Source organism: Pinus tabuliformis, chromosome 6, assembly GCF_031772625.1.
Source record: "Pinus tabuliformis cultivar Carrire ecotype Pingquan chromosome 6, CPIR1, whole genome shotgun sequence".
NCBI classification, from domain to species: Eukaryota; Viridiplantae; Streptophyta; class Pinopsida; order Pinales; family Pinaceae; genus Pinus; species Pinus tabuliformis.
The window spans coordinates 1,748,188,922-1,748,194,515 of record NC_142292.1 but is presented as its reverse complement, the minus strand read 5'-3'; the positions used below and the strand labels follow the sequence as shown (position 1 = coordinate 1,748,194,515).

The window sequence follows — 5,594 nt, the reverse complement described above, 5'->3', positions numbered from 1 at the left end:
ATGGCTTGTTGTTGTTATTTGATCAAGAAATCTTGCACTGATGAACTTGATAAGCTTAGAATAATTTGGGATATGCAAGTTGTTTTCATCTTTTTCATATCCTAATCCTCGTCGATTTTTGTTACTTTGAAGTTCTTCCCATGGCTTGATGATTGGTTTGGAAGAAAGTTGAACTGAATCAAGGACCACTTCGACACTTGAAGTTGGTTGGATCAGTGACTTGGAATCAACATCTTTATCTTTATCAATACAGATGAAAGACTTGGAAACATCACCCTTCTGGTGCAACTCATCTCTTTAAAGTTGTGACTCTAGTTGAATGAACTCAATTTTTTCATGTGCTTGTTGTAGATTCATTGAAATAACAACAAGAGTTGTTTTGTTGATCTGTACCATGTCTTCCACAGTTGAGAGGATCAAATTGTTAATGATATTTAAAAACTTAATGCTTTCCGCCATGTGAACTTGTTGGAACTCACGCCCGCTTTATTTTAATACTTTATGGATTTGTAGAACTCACTCGCTTGATGTTTGATTGATTTTTTCATGCTCACTTGAACTTGTTTTAACAATTGATTGTTTGAACTCACACTTGCTTGCTTTCACGCTCACTTGATGATTGGTTTGAATCAGTTTTAAGGTCGCTTAACATTGTGAGATTTGCACTTGCTTGAACTTACACTCTTGATTGATCAAAAGAAGGTTGTCGAATACTATCGAAAATGCAACAAATAGAAATGCTTACAATGATTTGAATGACTCAGTTAAAAAACAAAGGATTCACTAGGTTTAATTCATTCCCTATCAATTCAAAACGTGGGTGTCAGTTTCAACCAAGAATGCGCCCTTACAATTTAACTTAATTTGGCTTTGATTACAATCCAACTTATGAATTATGATTTGCAAGTTACATTTTTGTATTGAGCTTATTAAAAAAAATGGTGCAAGTGAAATTTCCAAAAAATTGTTGTTGAATGGCTACAAAAATTGTTGATATAGATGACAGCTTGATTGGATGTTGATGTAGAAATGTCTTTGACAATTTGATTATTTATTTTTTATTCTTGGTTGCCTGTAGTTTCTTGATTACATAATCTTGAATGAAATTGATTATGTGCATGCAATTCATTAATAGGGGTGATTTTAGGGGCGAATGTTCGCCCTTTGGCGAAATTAAGGGGTTTTAAATTTTTAATGGGCGAAAATTTTGTATCATAGCACATTTTTACAAATCACCTCAAATAGCCCACCTTATTTTAAGAGAGAGGGTAAAAAAGGTAAATTTAGCCCTTGAAATTAGGAGTTACAACCTTCCATTCACCCATTTTCAAGAATAAGTTTTATTTAAGTGAATCCATTCACCCATTTTCAAGCATAGGTTCTATTTAAGTGAATCCTATGGGCCAAAGGCCCAAATACCATATTTATAAAAGAGGTATGGTAAAATAATAAAAATATAAATAAATGAGAGGTATGGTAAATAAATAAATCATTCTTTATATTTACTCCATAAGTCACCTTATATACATGCAAGGGTGTAAACAAATAAAAATATAAGTAAAGTGGAGGTATGGTAAATAAATAAAACGTCTTTTTATACTTGCTCAAAAGGTATGGTAAATAAATAAAAATATAAATAAACTAGACGCATGGTAAATAAATAAAACCTCTTTTTATATTTAGTCCATAACCCTCGTTCTATTTATGAAGGCTCAAGAAAGAGGTTTTATTTAAGTGAATCCTATGGGCCAAATACCATATTTTGTAAAAGAGGTATGGTAAATTAATAAAAATATAAATAAGCGAGAGGTATGGTAAACAAATAAAACATTTTTTTATATTTACTCCATAAGTCACCTTGTATTTATGAATGGTATGGTAAATTAATAAAAATATAAATAAACGAGAGGTATGGTAAACAAATAAAACATTTTTTTATATTTACTCCATAAGTCACCTTATATTTATACTATGGGGCAAATACCATGGACTAGATTGTTATTAATACCATGCAAAAAAACATTATTAACCCTAATATTAGTATTAATAAAAATAAAAATGGCACATGGTATTGACCCATGGTATTCACCAAAATGGCACATGGTATTGACCCATTGTATTCAACTGGAATGTAGCCTATTTAAATGGGGGAATTAAACCAGCATAGATCCATCTTTACTCTGGATCTACTATTAACCCCCGAGAGGTATCAAATATCGTGATATGCAAACTAGCATAGAGTGAAAAAATATTTGATCCGATCAAGAGTAAAAATGGATGTTGTAATTTAATGTATGTTAAACATTTTAGCTTGGTTAAAATAAAAATAAAATAAAAATCAACTATTAATTTTATTAATTTTTATAAATTACTAATAGTAATTTTTAAGCTCCAGGTTTATGATAACGTATGGTATTGACCCATGGTATTCATGTGAGCATAGACTATTTAAAGGGGAAATTCTATCTTAGATCCATCTTAATTCTGGGTCTACCAAGTGCTCAGAGGGATAAATAGATTTCATCCCCCTAAGAGTGGTATATGTGGAGTTAAGATGGATATAGGTTGGTTTTTATGATAATGAAAATATTAAATAGACTTAGGAAATTATATTGTAAAAACATCTTAAGGTGAATGGTTAAAGCATAGACATTGGACAAGTATATTTGTATACTTCTGTTTTAAACTGAAACAAATCCAGGGCTAAAAGGAATGGATTGATTGCACCAGTCATCCTTCTATAACTTTCTAACATATGTTGGAGTAAACATATTGTAATTTGGGTAATTTTTCCAATTGCAAACGGGAACATACTTGTGTATTGGCAGGGTGGTTTGAGGTCCCTAGAAATGGAGTAAACAGATTGTAATTTGGGTAATTTTTCTAATTGCAAACAGGAACATACTTGTGTATTGGTAGGGTGGTTACGAGGTCCCTACAAGTGATGAATTTGAATTTTTCTTGGTTTTATATATAGTATTAGGTTTTTTCTCGTGCTTTGTGTGAATGGCACAGGTGAATTTTATCCTACACCCACTAGGTTATCGATATGTAATTTCGGTAATTTTGATTTCAAAAGATATTTGAAAGAAATGCAATGATTTCATTTGTGTATTCAATAAACACAATATTTTATAATTGAATAAAATATTCGCCATGTATGGTGAGAGATTCGCCAAAAAATTATATATACATATCATATTATTGATAAAATCGCCTTCCATTTTTCCTATATACCATGGAGATTCGCCCATTTATTATACATGTAAATTTAGGGGGGGTTCTTAAAATTTTCCCTGTTCGTTAATTTGTTGTATGTTACATGTGTGCCATATTAGACAGATAGCACATGATGGTTATTGTCAAAACTAGACACAAAACAAAAACAATATCAAGAATCATGCACCATCACAAACATACACATGGTGTACCTAAGATCCCCTTATTCAATTTCAGGCAGATCTAGGACACAATCACCACCAAAAAGATGTCTTTATTAAATAGTGAATTACATCAACCTTCACCTTCACAACATCATAAATGAAATTTCTCAAGCACAAACGTTGAGAACTCCTTAAAGAAATCTGTCTTCAAAAATGAATTCTTTCAATAATGAACTTACCTTTTAAAAAAATTCACATATCACTCTAGTTTTACAACACCCTTGTCACTCCAAAATTACAAAAAGAATTTCACCTTATCACTCCACAAAATCACTTCAAAGAAATTCACACTTATACCTCCACTAAAAAAATGTACCTTTTCCCTTTAATAAAATAATGTAATTTCTTTTTAAACTCTCACTTAAAAGAAATTAATAAAGGGAATAAAAAAATGAATTCAGGTTTATGGAGTCACTTTAAAAGTGAACGAATCTCATTTTTGAAAAGTCAAAACACACTTAATTCATAACCTTAATTTAACACATTCTCAAGTCTTCCTTTTCTACTGGTTTTGGCTTCAACGCTGGTCCATGCACGCAAGTTACATGTTCACAAATATTGAAGGAACATTCCAAAGGTTTGTATGCTATGCAACATAAAAGTCTCCAGGAAAGGAAAACTGCTCCATGAAACTCTTCTTCAGTGAAAATCTAGAGCAGTACACATAGGAACTCAATGAGGCACCAATCGAAGCAGTTGTCCACGTAGGCACATCAACGTCCAACGCTTCATGTAGAGGTTTTACAACTCAGCTCTTGTCCAACATTTTTACCGAAGTTCTCTTCCAAATTTGAACAACAATATGCCATCCATTTTTTGCAAATAATACACTCACAACTTGTCTATACATTAAGCTTTTAGACATCTTGCATTAATAAAACATGACATTAACTGACCAATATCCTTCACTAGGTGCAATTTTATAACCTACAAATTAGGTCCAAATATGAGTCTTCAACAAAGAAAAAATTTATTACTGCCTTCCAGATTTGATAAATGTGCTTGGCCATCCACTCCCCATTTATGAATAAACCGTAGAAAGCCATAGTCTAAAACTGTTAAAATCATCCTTCCTTCATTTTACGCATTGTTTCGATGCTGCCTTTGTTGCTAGCTGGAAGTACTGAAAATACAAAAAATTGGCTCAGAAAAAGTTTAAAGGGATTTCAAATGAAGAAACTTGTTGCATGTAGTGATTTGGTCATGGCATTGGCAAAGAAGATTTGGTCATGGCATTGGCGGAGAAGATTTAGTCTTTACCAGATGGAATGGCAATGTCGTCGCCTGAGCGCAGAGAGGAATTTGTTAAGCTCATGAATGAGATCAGGAGTGAATTCAGAGGGTCTTCATTTAAACCCCATGTGACCGTAGTCGATGTCCAGAGGCTAACAAAATCCCAGGCCTGTGCAAATCCGAAAGCCGCATGTAGGCTCGTGGCACCTTACACTTGCCACCTTAACCAAGTGGCCCGCAACACCAACTTCTACCAATGCATTTATATTCTTGTACAGCCAACACCAGAGTTTATGCAGGAAAATGTGTTGTTGTTTCGACTTATCGCAAACCCTCTCGAGTCTTACATGTCACATATGAGTCTTTTGTATGGGGATTTCCTTAACGATGAGAAGGAGAAGGCAAAAGTTAAGGTGCAGGCTAAATTCAACAACCTTAACTGCAACACGGAATTCTAGGTCTCTAGCTTATGCTTGTACTCGATAGATACTGAAGATAATTCCCTCACCTCATGGCATAAGGTGGTAGAATGTGATCTTAAAGCTTGTTTTTAACTTTAATTTCCAAGAAAAAACACCAGAAATTGGATTATTCAAAACAAATTTAGATTCAAAAATATATTGTTAAACAAGTGTGGCTCAAAATCCCTTCGAAAATTTGCCAAACTAGTGAATTTTCACCATTATTTTCTTGTGCACCTTCAAAACCTAAAAATTTGGCTTCAAACTTAAATTTTCAAATTCGATAGACTCTGTGTTGGTAGAGCTAAATAATTCAGTTAAATCCACCACTCAACCTCAGAAAATTCAGTAAACACACCAAATTAGCCTTCTCGGGGTAGAACTCACCCTTTGACGCAATTAAAAACATCAAAGTGCACCTGCAAAGATGTCAAAGGGTTTCACCCTATGAAATTTA

The 5,594-nt window shown here is 33.0% G+C and overlaps 1 pseudogene; it reads left to right on the top strand.

Moving 5' to 3' along the window:
- Positions 1-4,711: 4,711 nt before the first annotated feature.
- Positions 4,712-5,230, top strand: LOC149265903 (cyclic phosphodiesterase-like; annotated as a pseudogene).
- Positions 5,231-5,594: the final 364 nt, after the last annotated feature.